The 16,786-nt window shown below is 45.6% G+C and overlaps 1 protein-coding gene across 3 annotated transcripts in view; it reads left to right on the forward strand.

Moving 5' to 3' along the window:
- The window catches only part of FHIT (fragile histidine triad diadenosine triphosphatase), a 521,419-nt gene extending 519,237 nt beyond the window's left edge, over positions 1 to 2,182 (forward strand). For all 3 annotated transcript variants that reach the window (XR_005954783.1, XM_041463375.1, XM_041463385.1), the window contains one exon: positions 1,829 to 2,182. The gene's annotated coding sequence lies outside the window, so the exon portion shown is untranslated. The remainder of the gene's footprint in view (positions 1 to 1,828) is intronic.
- Positions 2,183 to 16,786: the final 14,604 nt, after the last annotated feature.

A 16,786-nucleotide genomic window follows, 5' to 3' on the forward strand; every position in this document is an offset into this window, starting at 1 on the left:
GGTAAAAGAGCTGAGGTACAGGACAATGCTGAGCTTCAAATAAGGATGATATCAACTGTGACTAGGTATTCTTACACCCAAACCTGTGCTAAAATGATGCTAATCTCTTGCCCCCAAAGCTGCCAGAGGATGCTCTTCACGAGCAGCCAGACCCTCCTCGAAGCAGATTCTCAAAATACGTGCCAAGTGATTCACAGGCTGCCATCGAACTGTCAGTCAGGAGGGGCTTACAATGGAAACTGTTGCTCAAAATGCCGTGGGAATGGGAAACATATGTTTCAGTGAGAGAGACAATCAAACAAAGAAGTGGGTGGCTGGGGAATTGCAGCCACAACAGCAGCAAGATCCGAGCCTCGCGCGCAGCCCCGGGGAGCGAGTTCGGGGGCCGTGCCCTCATCTAACACTTGGGTAACAGCTTTGTGTTTAATAAGCTGAGATAATTTTCCCAGTATTGAAGCCAGCTCTAAACATGTTCTGAAGTGAAGGTACAAAACGGAAGATACCAAGCCAAAAGCCTATTTCATGCTCAATTATTAGCAAAGGTTTGTATCGTGGTATCCTGTTGCTGTAGCTGCTGCATAATAGAACTGCCCAGAGAGACTTTGGAACCAGCAACTCGAACATGACCTCAGAGCTTCAACACTGCCTTTGTGTGAGTGTCGGTGTCTAGGCTGTGTAGGTGGAAAGGCATTAATAACTCCTGCAGTAAGTAGTTATTTGAGAAAGGAAGGGAGTGATGGATGTTGGAAATGTGTTGGACTGAGCGTACTTGAGGCTCTGTTGTTTGCCAGGATGTCAGTCTCTACACAAAAGCAGAGGTATTGCAGGAATAAACTCAAATGCCCCATTTGTGTCAGCACCTGGGGCTGCTGCAAGCCTCCAGCTACCACTGCAGCAGCACCTGTGCCATGAGTTTGTGCAGGGATTTCACACACAGCTTCCACAGCTTCAGGCTCTCAGCATTCCTATTTCTCTGCTTCAGGAACACCTTCCACATCTGTCATGTCACCTGTTACAGGTCTTTTACGAGAATGGGCCACCAAGAGATGCATAAAATTGGAGCAGACATGGCAAGAATTGCCCCATTCATTCTCCAGTGTGGGGGCATTTTCTGGGTGATGGTTCCAAATCACTGGTGTGTAATTCCTTGGCATTAGGCAGAGTCCCACCACATGGTCAGGATGGATGAGGATAAACAAGAGATGATAGTCTTGAAAGATTATTTGTAGGAGCTTATATAAGAGATCATGAGCCCCAAAGAGTCTTGCATGAGGTTATTATAGCAAAATAGATTTTGAAGTGTAAGAAGCTGGATTTGATGACACAAGATGCCCTTTCTAATCCTTTGTTCCTATGAGGAGCGGTCAACAGGGCTGGGGACTGTGCTGTCTTACTCAGGGACATCAGAGAGGTGGCCTCACTTCATGTTTGTTTTTTGTAAAATGATCCTGACCTCTGTCCAAGGATGCTTTGTGAGTTAGGAATGAAAAGCACGATGTGAAAGGCAGGCATTGCTATTATTTGCAAGTGCAGTTTATTGAAAAAGCAGATAAGAAATCGGACAAATCTCTTTCTTGCTCTGGTAAATAATTTTAAAATAGTTGTGTGCAAGGCATTTCTCCTTCCTCTGTTGCATAGGAGCTGCAATGTGCTGTGTGGGGGTTTAACACTGAACATTTTCTTTTGCCTACTGCTGTCAGGGACTCCTGTCAGAACACACTAATGAGCACCTAAGTCGTTAGTAATAAACAGCCTCACATTTTGTCTTACTAACAAAGATCAAAGCTGCTATTATATGTAATGATCTGTTATGTTTGATACTTCTCAGGTAACAAAGTGTTTGGAACACTTCCCAAGACACCAGAAAGTCCCCAGAAAGAACAACCTCATTCTCCAGTTCTCAGTGGCCCTGGAACTGCAGCTCAACAATTTTATTATGTTCTACAAGTATGGGATTCTTCCATGAAAAATTTTATTGGACCTTTGGATATCATCAAGGTTGAATTCCAGCTAAGACAACTAAACAGCACTGGTTCAAAATATTGCTCCGAATTGTAACTCATATTTTTCTGAATTGTGTACTTGGGAATGAATCTTTTTAAATTGTCCCTTGGCCTAAATAGAAATAAAGTGCCAGGAAAATCAAGTAGCTACTGCGTTTAGGTACGTTATAAAGTGTTTACTCCTTGTGTGCTCTTTGATTCAGTTACTGTATGTAGGCTATTTTATCATAGAAAAATTAGATCTTTTAGCAGTGTGGCAATTCATACAAACCAAGACTTTGTTACAGACTAGCCAAGATAAACTTGGAAAGCTGTTTTTTCTTCAGGTGAGTTCTATAACAAGAAATATTAAGCTTCCTGAGATCTTTATTTTTTCTGTTCTTTTAAAGCATTATGAAAAGGCTTATATTTTTAAGTGACACAAAACACTTCTGTAAAACAATTAATATGGGAAGTTGCTCATGGGATAATAATCACATTAGGGTTAGGCTGGCATGAATGGCTGCTCCCAGCCACAAACAAGGAGTGGGAGCCTCCCACGTGGAACAATCTCTGGGCAAGAAATGCTGTGTTGAGAACCCTGCACAGGAAGAAACCCACCACGGGTTAGTTGTTGATTGCTAACACATAATACAGGAAAAGAAGGCAAACAACAGATGGAAGAGAGAAGAAATGAGTCCGTAAGATCTGCATGAAAAGAGCACCCATAATCCTCCTCTGGAACTGCAGGGAAGCAAACAACCAAAGCTTTCTGTGTCCCCCAAAGTCAGGATGAAAAAGAAAATGCTCCCAGGTCTTTCAACAAGAGTCATGCTGAGGGAGGCCACAGGGTGCAGAGCCTGTGGAGTCAAGTCCAGACCTGAGCCTGGTAGAGCTTTTCCTGCCTGGCAGCACAGTGTGATCATGTTCAGAACAAATTCAGCTGCTCCATGATAGTCTGTCCTGGAGGGTTACAGCCTGACCCGAGAAGTATGAAAATGCACAATGGATGAGTTCTAATCATTTTCACCAAGTCTCTCTCTGCTCTCTGCTCTGCAGAGCCATTCAGTCCAATGGCTTGAAGTCCTTATGCTTGTCAAATATAAATAGAAATACTAGAGCAAAATCACTGATGTTTGATTCCAGTTTTTACTGTCGTGCTATTTAAATATTGCTCCTGAAAACCACTTTGATTCAAAGACTTACCATGACCCAATGTGGCCCCCAGTATCTTCCATTAGCCCTTTAAAAACTGTACAGATTGTAACACTATTTCTTTTTCTGTGCAGAGTAAATGAAAAGTCCATTTTGATGGTGTCTGCACTTTTTAGACCCTGAGCAAGGGCTGAATAAACAGGAAATGAAGGTCAGGGAGCAAGAAGCAACAGAGAAGGTAAGGTGAGCAGACAGAATGGTCAAAGATGCTGGCAAATGGGCCAACATAAATGGTTGTCCTTTTGCACTTTAGCATTTCAAGTTGCTGTGATTTCACATAGAAGGAAGACAATGGTTGTGCTGCTGGGCAACACTAAAGAAAAACCTCAGCATCAGTTACATTTGCAAGGCATTTTCAAACCTGCTGCTCAATGGCTTCCTATTTATTATGGAATATTCTGTATTAATTCTGTAGCCTGTGATGAGCAGGCTCTGTGCCAGGCATTTTGCATGGGGGCTGCAGAGCAGATGAGTGCTGAGCTTCATGGAAGATTTCATTTGTGTAAATGAGGAGGCCGTTATCACAGCACTAAAGGTCCTGGTTTTAAAAAAGGCCTCCTGTGACATTATGCACAAAACAACCTATTTATGCAGCATGAAAATATTTATGTGCTTCGCTCCAGCTTAAAAAGGGAATTTGCAATAGATGAGGGACATGAGAAAGGATTGGAGTGAGAGATAAGGAGAGATTAGAAAAGGCAGATCATGAAGTACATGACATCCTGCAGCAGTATGTGGAGTAAACCCTCACGGTTTTTTTAAGATGTGGACCTTGAAGATGCTGTCTGGATCATTTATATACTTCTTACAGACTTAATTTTCCACAGGCAAGGAGCTGTATGCAGAGGTGCCGTTGCAGGAAATGTGAGGAGATGCTGTGCTGAAGACACTGGTGAACTTTGTAACCATCTTTGTCCTTTTCAGCCTTCATCTCTCACTCTCATGGGGTCGTGCCTGGGGCTTGCCTGTGGGCTGGGGAATGCCGCAGTGCTGAGCTCCCTCACCCAAAGCAGGAAACATGGGAAAAATCCCTAGTGCAGGGGCTCAGATGGATGTGGCACAAGAGGAGTTGTCCCAGTGGGGTGGCTTCATAACAGGACAGAGCTCAGATCCTGTCCTTACCCAGAAGGAAATCTCCCAGATTTTTTCAATTCCCAAGATTTTTTCCTGAAGCAGCAGCTCCTCTGAAGGGCTGCAAGGGCTGTGCATGTGTGCCTCTTTTTCCATGAGTAAACCAGATGTGGTTCAGCCACAGCTCTCCTCACTGACTTAGAGGAGCAGCTTGGGAGCTCCACATGTCCCCTGACTGCCCTGGAACAGAAATTGCAGAGGAGGTGACCCAGGACACGGCCAGGAGAGCAGACAGGTTATTGGGAGCTCGATCTGATGGGACACATCAGCCCATGCATCCACTGCCATGCCAGGCAGCTCAAGTGCTTTCAGCAAAGGCTGTGAGTGCAGCATGGGGATGTTTGTTATTTGTCTTTCAGCAGTTCAACATTGTTCTTGCTCCAGATGCAGATGTACCAGCTCCAGGTTATCCATGGGACAGCTGATGCTGCCCCAGGCAGCTCAAAACGGGTGTGTGCTGACAGGTGAATGGGCTGGGGATGGGCTGTGTCAGCTCCTTGAAGATTTTGTGGGTTAATTCAGAAACCTATGCTGCTTCTAAGCTCCCCCAGCACACATTCACCCACCCCCAGGTATCAGGCTCTCTTTTGATTCTGTGCTCAAATAAGCCAGTGTTTTGTTTTTAGGTAATGTTGGAGAGAAGGGAAAATGTTCTGCTGGTCTCTGTGGGAGCCTGACTGGGCTGCAGACAGGCTGATGCCAAGACAGCAGGTCCTGGCTGCAATGGGGGGAGTCAAGGTCAGCTCCTGAGCATGTGACAGTACCCTGAAATGTGGCCAGGGACTGAGCAGTCCTGAAATAAAAATACCTGAGTCCATGTGGAATCTGGGCTGATCTCATACCCAGCCATAAAGCAATAAAATTCTAAATGCCCCAGTACCCACAGAGCTCATGAAAAACTCTCAAGCCCAAATACACACATAGTGACAGCCATGAAAGTACCAAAATAATATCTGTGCCAGCTTTCTGTGTCCTCCCATCCACTCCCCACCTCTCACTGTCACTGTGGTCGATGGCTGCTGAAAAGCCTTGTCCAATTCCCGCATCCTGACGTGCAGGCCAGCAACTCTGTGAAGGAGAAAATGCTGCTGCTCATGTAAGCTGTCCTGTGTGTTGGCAGGGCTGTGAGTTTCAGAACAGAGTGATATATTTCAGCTCTTGTGAAATTTCTGAATAATCAGCTCATCAAAAAATATCATGCAGAGTTCCCTTGTAGTCCTTTCCAACTTGCCACCTCTCCTGCCAATAGCTCCGTAGGGTGACCACAGCTTGGCAGAGCCCATTAGCACAGCTCTGCACAATCACTCATGAGTAGAGCTGGCTGGAAAATACTGTGTTCCCTCCTGAAAAAAAAAAAGAAAGAAAAAAGATGAGGTGGGGCAGAGGGTGTGTTTCAGGATGAAGATTTTCCCCACTTCTCTGACCAGAGCCCTCTTCTGCTCCCCCATTGCACCTCACCCTTTTTCTTCCTTTGACTCCAAGAAAATAAAAAATTCAGCGTAACATGGCAAAGACATTGGATGCTGTTTGATCTGCTGGTGACTCCTGGCCCCCAGGGCTTGGACTGTCACTGCAGGATGGGCACCAACACACTGGCACCTTCTCCACCAGAGACTCCTGAGCAAGCTGTCCTTGGACCTGCACATTTTGGTGCAATGGCCCAGTTTCTTCTTTGGAGTTTCTTGAGAAGATATTCTTGAGATAGATTTCTCTTCTTTAGCAGCACAGCAACCTGCTGCTTGGGCATCTGGGAGCTGGTACCTTGTCTCTGTGCTTGGTGAGATGGGGGATGCTGGAAGAGCCTCAGGAAAACCTGACCAGCAGTGCTGCAGAGCCAGAGGGCAGAGCAGCCAGAGTCCCTTCATCTGCTCCTCACAGTCCTGGGCTGCCTCCAGGCATGCCCCGCTGTGCTTTCCCATTCATTGTAGACACCTGTTTCCAAGTCCCAGGTGAACCTTCCTTTGGCTGGGAAGAGCAGAGTTCCTCTGTGTCCTCTAAGGATGCTCAGCTGCTGCCGCTGTGGGGAGGAGGCTGCAGACCCCCTTAGGGCAGGGGGTAAACAAGGAAGGTGGTGCAAAAATCAATGGTTAGTGCATTAGGATTAAAACTGTGGCACAAAAGCCTCGTATGACTGAGATCATTCTATTTTTTAGGTCTGTGGTAGCTGCATTGGCTGTGACACTTGGTGCAACATGGGTTTAGTCCTTGTGTCACATTGCAAACCCCTGTGTGGGACACGACTGCATCCAGCAGTAGCAATGGCTCCAGCACAGGTTTCCTGCACTGCCTGTCCCCTCCTGGACCTACCTTGACCTGGCTGCAGCTGCCAAGCATTTGCTCTGTCCCTCTCTACTTGTGTCACCATATCTTTCTGCTCAGGCTTTTGTCATTTCTTTTGTCACCATAGTGACAGGAAAAGAGTGATGATTGCTGGAGTAATTTCCTATATTAGCTAGCACTGGCTTTTCAGCCTAAATCAGCACTTCATTTTCCCTGTGCTCTGGCTGAGCATCACTGGAGCACCATTAAAGAGCAGTGGCAGAGGGGCCTTGGTGTGTTGTGGGGCTGCCAGTGCTCCTTGGGGACAGCCAAGGCAGGGACAGGGCCTTCAGGGCACCTTATGTCCCACCAAGAATGCAAAGAGAGAAGGGGAAGACAAAAAAAAATGTATTTGCAAAGGTTTCTCCCTGAGTGCATTTGCTCAGTCTCAAGGTCAATAAAAGCAGGAATTTGAGCACTTCTGCCTGTCCTGGGGCACGTGCCTGTCTGCAGGGCAGTAAGAAGAGCTCCCCAGAGGGAACTGCTCATCCTGACTGATGTAGTGAGTGGGCAAAGACCCCCCTGTGCCCCCAGTCTGTGCCCTCTGCTCTGCACAGCCCTTGCAGCACAGCCCAAACCTGGGCTGGGACCAAACCTGGGCTCCCAAGAGGGTGGCTTGGTGCCAAATCCTGCTCTCTGTCATTAGCCATGCAGTGCATCTCAGAGAGATACCCAGCACACACACACAAATACATACTTAAAAATCAAGATCATTAAGTAAGCAAATGTGTTTAAATAGCAAACAAGCTACTGAAAAGCAGAGAAAGGTCACAAAATGTGAAATGAAAGCAGCTCTTCTGTTCCCTGTGCCAGCAGCACTGGTCCTGCCTCAGAGGATATATTAAGAAGAGTCAACCTTCATTTTGAGCACGATGCCTTTTGTCCTTCTATCACAACATTAACATTATCCCCACATAATTTTATGTATTTAATTTTACAATAGACTGTGTCAGTGAGCACTGCCTGTAAATATTTGATCACCACCGTTCCTCTAGGATTATCTTATCAAGAGTAAAGATATTAAAATAGAAATCTTGTCATATTGCTGCCTTTATACTTCCAGCCTAAGAGTTGATTGACAGAAAATGAACTGCCCGAACTAGCTGTAAAGTGTCTTTTCACTGAGAGTTTTAATGCCAGAGGCTATAGAAAAAAAGGTTAGCTAGTCATTGGGAACTTATGCCTTAGTTATGGAGCTTTTGTACTGAAGATTAAAAAATATGAATCTGCTAGGGGTATTTTTACAAGTGTAAAATGGCGTTGGTCTTTTTGTATCTTTTTGCCATCACTAATGAGCCTTAAAAAGAGCTTTTCCTTTTTCTGCTGCACTTGAATATTAGATGCAGCTTCACTGCAGCTCACAGATACAGGCTGAAGTTTTGCAAGATTAAACTCTTGACTTACCTAACCTACAAAATTTCTTTTTGGTGAAAAAATGGCTTGCAAGCCAGGACTAAATGTTCTTGTCTAGCTTGGACTATCAAACCACTGTAGACAAGTCAAGGTTTCTATTTATGGCCAGTTAAAGGCACAGTGGTAATGCTGTCTTAATGTTACTAAATTGTGCTGAAATTGTCATGTGTCTGAAGAGCACCACGCTGCAAATATACAGCTGGTCCCTGGGGGCTCACTCAGCCTGTGCTCCAGCACGGATCAATGCCAGTTTTTGCTGGAGTAAGGACCCAAGTGCCAATTCAGGAAGGTACAGCACGAGCAAACTTTAATCACAAGCTTAGAAATCAATAAAGAAGCTGGCTGGAGTGAGGAGAAGGGGGGTGTGGGTCCCATATCTCTGCAGCTCCTGCACCCAGGTGGGCATTGGAGCAACAGCTCCTGGCATCCTTAATAAATCTGGCTTTGTCTTGTCCTGATCCTGGAGGGCAGGAGAGGGTGGTTAGTTCACAGATCTGTCCAATGACAAACTGTAGCCACCAGCATTAAACCATCCAAAGTCTTCCAGACATTAACAAAGTGGGATGGCTGAGGCTGGAGTGGCCAGAGGAAGCAACCTGGAGCATTCTGCTTTAACCAGAGCATCCCTCCCACTTTTTACCCTCCAACATGAACAATAACTGTATGAAATGAAACTAATTGCACGTTCAGCAGCCCATTGTTGAGCTGTCATAAAGGGATTTACATGGGTGTCTCCATTAACAGCAGTGGGTGGTCCCCTCCATGCTCTCCATGGGCTCAGAATGTAGAGAAGCTTGTTCTAACATTTCACTCATGAGAAAGGTCAAGAGCTGTGCTTTTTGTTCAGAGTGCTCAATATATTCAATTAAAATATACTGCTGTGTTCATCAGCTATTAACTGTCTTCGCAATAGCTGTAATTAAACAGGTACTTCCCTGTGAAAGAAAATCTTTGAAGACAAATTCTGACATGGGGAGAGAGTGGGAATTTCTCCAGAGTGGGTTTGCTTTGTGTCTCCACATGAATCCCTCAGCCACTGGGTGTTTTCCTTTCCCTGTTGGAGCAAGCATGGCTTGGAGGTGACGGGCTGGCCAGATCCAGGTCCTGGCATGTCCCTTCCCTGGGCACACTGGGGGTGAGCTGGACACCAGCAGATGCTTGGCAGCTGTGGGGGAATAAAACCAGCCAGGCAATTTCTTCAACCAGGAAATTCATTTGCAGAAACATCATTTACAAAGTTCCACTTAGAGCCCCGGGGGTAAGAAATGGAGAATGAGAGGAGTTGGCTGCTCAGGAGAGTTTAACAAACAGAGGTTTTAGAGGGTTTAGCAGCTGGTGGCCTCCAATCCAATGGGTGAAAGAGTTAAAAGCCACACACCCTGCTTTCAAAACTTCCTCCAAAAAGCCTGAAATGAAGAAAAACCCCAAAAGGCAAACTAGAGGAAATCAGAGGAAGGAACTGAAAGAAGAAAAATAGAAATTACCTGAGCCAACTGTTCTAATTATATACACACAGCAGTCAAACAGTGATAGCAATTGTTGGCACTCTTAAGATGGATAGCAGGGAAATGGAGATACAGTGCAAAATAACACACATTAAGGAATTAGTATTCAATTATGCTAAAGAAGGGGGTGTGTATTTACATCAGTCAGAAATCAGGCATGCAGAGAGATGGGTGACAGCAGGGAGAAGTACAGCAAGAAAACCAGAGCGTGGTTGTGACAGGTTTCCCTGGTAGCTGTGAACAAGGGGGTGCTGAACCAGGCGTGGTACCACCAGCATTGCTTGATTATGTCACAGCTTCTTGCATCTGACAGCATCCAACACGCAGCTGCAGAAGCCTCCAGGCACAGGGATGGAGCAGGGCACGAGGAAATTCAGAGCCTTGGTGCACCACATGAGATAAACTGAGTGTGCTCCCTCTTGCCATGGGCTTTGGGGGACAGTAGAGTGCCTTTTACCATGCTGCACCAGTTGGTTTTGACCTCCTGTGTGTTCATGGTCTTCCAGGTCCTTTCACTAAAATATCCCAAAGCTCCTTATGTGTTTGCCATCATCCCCACCAGATTCCCTCAGCAAACGCCCCTGTTCCTCTGCTGAGGCCTTTAATGCAGATAGAGAATGATCAAAGTAAGCTGCAGCCCAGTCCTTGAAAAAGCTCTCTTACCACTACTGGGCCCTATTAGCCAATTCCTCACCTATTTCTGAGTTATTTAATTAATCCTCATCTTCTCCAGCATGACTTACACTGTTGGATATTCAGAGCACAAAAGCAGGGGATTCACTGAAATCCTGGAGAGGGGAACTGTTGGATTTCCTTTATCTGCAAGATCAGTTGGGGATTTTAGGTTAATCTTTCTTGATAAATCATGTTGCATCTTATCCCATTTGCCTTCATGTCTCTGTAAATGGTCTTTCTTTCATAAAAATGTGACCAAGTTCTCAGTACTGGACCCAGCAAGCCCTTCTCAAATACCTGCACAACATGGGACACACTCCTTGTACACAATCCCACCCCTGAGCTTATAAGATGGTCAAGCACCCACCTTGAAAACTGCAGGAGAAAGACTGCCCACTCTCTGCTGTTGGGAGCCCAAGCCTGCACTTTAGGTGCCCAGTAAACCCAGCAAACGATGTAAATACCCCAAAAATATCCTGTTGTAAGTTCCTACTGGTTGACCAGAATCTATACAACCCAGAATCTATAAAACCCAGCTCAGCAGGGGCTCATGTGTTTGGGATTTCATTTCTGCACATCTTTCTTAACCTCCAATTTTGCTCCAAATCCTCCTCATCCAAAAGCCAGGTATTTTTCCCACTTTGAGGAAGAGGCCGCATAACCTGTCCATATACTCCTGCCCTGTGCTTTGAGCCAGCTGCTCTCCCTCCAGGCTGCTCTCCCTGGTCCTCCTCATGCCCTGTGTTTGTAGAAGTTGTGCATTTGAATAGTCTTTCCAAGGTCTAAATCTCAGCAAGTGTCCCTTCATCATTCCCTTCCTGACCTATTCACACAGCTTACTTTATTGCCAAAGCTTCTTTCATTATGCCACTTAGATTCTGCTAATTCCTGTTCTTTTTAATAACATATTTTTCATCCAATTCTGCTTCCAGTTCCTCCCTAGACGTTTTTTTTCCTTTTAAACTGATCTGGAGCAGGTGGGACCTGCCTGCTGTGTGACAATGCAGATGGTGGAGTTGCAAAGCTCCTTGGGTGGTCAAGCACTTTATAAATTTTGAGCCAGAGATAAACAAAACAATGGCCAAAAGAAAAGTCTTTCCAGGGAGCAGAAAATCAACATAACAGCTTTGGCTGGCTGCATGTAGGCAAGAATGCTGCACTGCCCAGGTGCGTGTGCTCCAGCTGAGTTTTCCAGGTACTGCCCCATCCTGAATTTACTCCAGCAGCACTTGCAAGCCCCACTGAGTCCTGTAACCAGAAGGGAAGGGAACACTCAATCCCAAGCTTCTCCTGGTGTAAGCCAGGCTGCAGGTGATAAACAAACCATCAGTATCTGTGCTACAGACACTAAACAGAAGATTCCTAGTCAAATCCAGCAGCTGAGAAGCAAAGCATCCCTTTCCACCCCTGGGTCTCCTCTCCAAAGGCCCAGGCACCTCTGCTGGCCCTGCAGCAGGGAGCTGGCTCTGCCCTGTCCTCAGCCACTCTCCAGAGTCACTTTTGGACTAGGCTGAGACACTGGCTGTCAGGAAAACAAGAGGGAAAATTAACAGTGGCAAGACAGCAAGCCCTGGGTGTGTGCACACCTGTGCATCTCCCCCAGGACAGACTGCAGCACACTCCCTGTTTATCAGCTCTAAACACAGACAGATGCCAGGAAATGCTCAGAGGGGTGGCAGAGGGGGAATTGAAATCTCATTGTTTATAGAGTGGCATCGAGGGACAGAGAAACAAATACAAATGCTCAGGCACAAGCTCAGCCAAGGGTGTTTTGGGCACTTAGCCACAGGTCCCTGAACAGGGGGGCAGCAGCAGCAGCAGCCCATAGAGAGGGGGACTTCCCCCAGACCTGGGCGGGTGAGAGGGGCACTGCTGAGCACAGCTGAGCCAAGCACCAGAGCCACAGCCCCTGCAAAATGAAAAAAAATTCACTAGATATAGATGATAGATAGATATAGAATGTTTTCAGGTATTTATAGACAAATATATTTACATATCTGAACTCAGGTGGTTTTCATTGTTTAAAATGTGTGCATATATGTATATTTATGTGCATATATATATATATATATATATATATGGTGGTTGTATATATCTATTAAAAGACCTTTTAAAAGGTCTTTATAGATACACACATGCATATGCATGTATAACATCTTTCTACATGTATGTATATACCAGGTATTTATAGACAAATATATTTACAGATCTAAACTCCAGTGGTTTTCATTGTTTAAAATGTGCGCATATATGTATATTTATGTGCATATATATATATATATATATATATATGGTGGTTGTATATATCTATTAAAAGACCTTTTAAAAGGTCTTTATAGATACACACATGCATATGCATGTATAACATCTTTCTACATGTATGTATATACATATTACATTATATTATATCATATCATATTTATATATGTATGAAATATTTAATCTAAACATAAGTATATAAAGGTCTTTTAGAGGGCTATATGTGGATATTTATATGCATATATAAGTATACTACATTAAATTATTATAAGCAATAAATATTATTAGATATACATATACTATAAACCATTAAATTACCTCATATTTTCATGCATCTCAAAGCACTGAGGAGCCAGTGCTGGCGCGTGATGGAGGGGGAGAAAAAGAGGCCAGGATGGATCTGGTGTCATCCCACTTTGTGCCAGGAGACACCACCCAAGAGCAGCCACCAAATTTGCATGTCTTACTTTTAAATCCACGAGCTGCTGCCTTTGGGTGTGACAGGTGCCCTTACACCTCTGTGTTCCTGCTGCCCCCCATCAGGAGCTGTGCTGTCTGTCTGTCTGTCCGGGTGCTGTGTGCTGGCTGCTGCCAGAGGCCCCCACTCCCACGTGCAGCTGGGACAGAGGAGCTGTCATGCCATGACATTTCTCTCCTTCTCTGGCAAAGGGATCCTACTGAAAGAAGTGAGGGAATAACATGAAAACCCCAGCCAGAGGCTGACAAGCAAACTGACATTTAGCAAAAAAAAAAAAAAAAAAAAAAAAAATCGGTGAGGTGGGAAGAAAAGCCTGGGTGGGTAGTTCAGATTTTTTCTATAACTGCAAATCTTTTGGATGAGCCTTTCTGACTCCACAAATGCACTTGCAGTCGTAAAATGCCAGGACAGGTATTTCCCCCTGTTTTCACTGTCATTAGCAGCTCTCCCTGAACTGCAGCAGCTCTCCCACACCCAGCAGCAGCTGTTGAGATGGGTTTGTCACCATCTTCAGCTCCAGCAGCAGAGAGAGGTAGGCAGGCAAGGGTTAAGCAACAATTTATTTACGAGTGACAGGTGTGTGCAGAAACCTGGAAGATTTTTTTCCAATTTTCATTTGGTGACAGACACTTTATGGGCAGTTCTGCTGCCCCTGGGAACGTCAGTGTGAAATGGAGAACCAGTGGCATTTACAGGCTGAAGTTTCTCTTTGTCCTCAATGACAAAATAAAGTGGAAAAATTTAAAAACTAAGCCATGAATTTTTTTAACCAGGAGATCTTCCAACCTGGTTTAATGCCAGCTCTAACTCTGGCTGGTTAGACTCACTGCTTTCTGCAGCAAGGCCTGCTTGAGCTGCTGGTGGACAGCACTCAAACTATTTCTCACTCAACTCTTTCTCACTCAATTATATCCTGCACTTACACTTTTACAGAGAGCAGATGTGAAGGCTTACCTTGGGACAGATACATTATGTACACAGCATTAACTTCACACCCATACAGCCCCCATTTTAATTACACAGCCAGTGGGGGACTCAGGATAGTTTGCTGGCAGAGCAGTTGGTTTCATTAGCAATTCCCAAGGCCTCAGCTGTCTGCAGCATCCTCACTCATGCAGGATGAGCTGCACTGGAGATCCAGCCCATGGCAGCCAAGGATGCACTGCCTGACTTCTGGGCAAACACCCCAAAAAAGTGTGCAGCTGCCAGGGCACACTCTGGGCTGGTACAAGCTCCAGCCTGAGTTTCATCTTAAACATGAGCATTTTGGAAAAACCTTAATGTGATATGCAATGTGAGGCCAAAGGACATTGAAAGGATATGAAAGACAACTTGGATATAGATCACTGAGGAAGTTTGTTTGATCTCTGACCCCTGTCAGGGAAACATCACTGTGACAGGTCCCTGCAGGCTGCATCTCACCGCTAATAAAAGCCTTTTAGCAACTCTCAGAGAAGGGGTTTGATCAGAGCCTCTTGCTGGGTTTAACAGGTGGCAAAGCACAAGGCAGCATTAGGTTTGTCACTGCATTATGAGCTCAGTGTGAGTGAGCAGAGCGTGGCTGCAGCAGAGGGACACTGCAGCAGGCTGGGTGCCATCACCAAGGGCATCACCATCAGAGATGAAGCAGTCATTACCCCACTTTACCCAGCACTGGTTGGCTCACACCTGGAATTCTGTGCTCAGTTCTGGCCTGAGACATAAAAAGGATGTGAACAGGCAGAGAGAGTCCAGAGAAAGGCTGCAAGGTGAGCCAAGGACTGGGAAGGGCTGCCATGTAAGGAAAGGCTGAGAGAGCTGGGTTTGTTCAGCCTTGAGCAAACCAGCCTTAGGGAAGGCATTTATAGCCATGCTCCACTGTTTAGAGGGTGGCTACAAAGAAAACAGAGACTCCCTTTCCACAGGAGTCCCAGGGAAAAGGGAGGGATAATGGGTACAAATTACTTACTGGGAAGATTCCAGCTAGACACTAGAAGAAAAAATTTCACAGTGGGAGAATCAGCCAGGGGAGTAATCTCCCCAGGGAAGTGGTGGATTCCCTGACATTGGACACTTCTAAGATTCAGCAGGACAGGGTGATGGACCATCTTGTCTGACACTGCTTTTGCTAAGAAATGTTGGACCAGGTGATCCATGAGGTCACTTCCAGCCTGGTGCTCTATGATTTGACACATCTCCTCTTTGAAGTGACATAAGAAATGTCTTTTTGCTCAAGCTACAATAAAGCAGGAAAATTTTAAAAGAGCAGCATTTAATCCATCAAACCCACAGCATCACACCCAGGGAAGGAGACGGCTTCTGCAGTTGTTTCTTCCCAAGGTGAACTGAAAGAAGGGCTATTTTGCTACATTCTCCTTTAAAATTTTTCCAGGTGACAAGTGGCTCTCCTGAACCCTTTCCCCACAGCCACTTCTTGTTAGCAGAGCTGCCCTTCTCACTGCCCAGAGTGCAGCCACACCATCCTCTGGTTCCAGCCCAGGAGAGAAACCATCAATATCAACGTCAGGTGAAATTAAAATTGTCCCTATGAGTTATTCTATGACACAAGCTAGCACTGGCTATATTAAATCCTATTAATTGATGTTAAATTAATTATTTTCCTTGCCTATAAACACAGAGTGTTACTGTAGAGCACAGAAGCAATTATTATCCAGGATGCTTCAAGATATAAGTTTCAGAGTCACAAAAACTGCATATTTGTTAGAAACACAATGACAAATCTGTCACTGTTAAAGCCACTCTACCAGGATAAGAAAAATCCTGAATAAACTACAATAGGTCAACAATTTGCCAGAAATATCAGCTGAATCAGGAGCCTGAGGTTTCATCTCACTGGAACACTACACAATATGTGCACAAAGAGCACTACCTCAGCATAACACTGTGTGTTACTTACCGAGGGGCCAGCAAGGCATAGCTCATGTTTCACTACCTTCTGCTCATTCAGCCTTAATTCTTTGCTGCTCCTCTGCTTTGGGAATGGGTGAGGAAGGACACGGGGAGCTTTGAGGATGGCGGGACAGGCAAACTCTGCCCTTCGCAGTGGCAGCTGATGGAGCACAGCAGTGGGCAAGACTCAGCTGAACTGAGCAAGTTTCAGCAGGCACGGCACTGACTGCTCCTCACTGCCTGGGAAGTGAGGCAAAAAGCAAGAGAGCAAGTCTCTCTTTGTTTCTGCTTGCTGGGAAAATGTTCTTCCAGCCAGCAGTGCTTTTGCAGGGCTGCATGCCCTTGCTGTGCCCTCCCCACATGGCTGGTTTGGACAAGGGGGTGGCTGCCCCATTCCCACAGGATCCAGCACCACTGGCTGGAGTGGTATAAATGGCTCTATCAGGCTGGTGGATAAGAAGCCACCAGCTATCTGCCAGCTGCTCACCAGGTCATAGCTGTGCTCCTTCCGAAGGCAGAAATGCTCTTGGTCTCCGTGCCTCCCAGAGAGACTGCTGATGACATTTATTCAGGTCATGACTTTCTCAGTGATCCTAGGAGACCTGGAAGGCAAATCTCTCAAACAAAAGCCTTGATGGCCTTTTGAAAAGCTCATCTCTCTGTTTCCCTGCTTGAAGTAGAAGAGTGAAAAAAATACCCCTTTACTGAAGCTGTTATGCAATGAGTCATTTGTGGTGCACAGGAGATGGGCCAGCTTCCCTCTCTGCGCCGCAGTGATTTGACTAATTACTCCTATCTGCTCCAGCAGAAGAGCAGCCTCCTCCAGCCTTTCCGCTGGCTGAGCCCTGTCTGTCAGCAGCAGAGAAGTGGGAAGTGATGGGAAACTGCATCCTTCTGCTTTGAGAGGTGACATTTTGTCT

The sequence above is a fragment of the Pyrgilauda ruficollis genome, unplaced genomic scaffold (assembly GCF_017590135.1).
Source record: "Pyrgilauda ruficollis isolate IOZ18807 unplaced genomic scaffold, ASM1759013v1 scaffold10, whole genome shotgun sequence".
Taxonomy (NCBI): domain Eukaryota; kingdom Metazoa; phylum Chordata; class Aves; order Passeriformes; family Passeridae; genus Pyrgilauda; species Pyrgilauda ruficollis.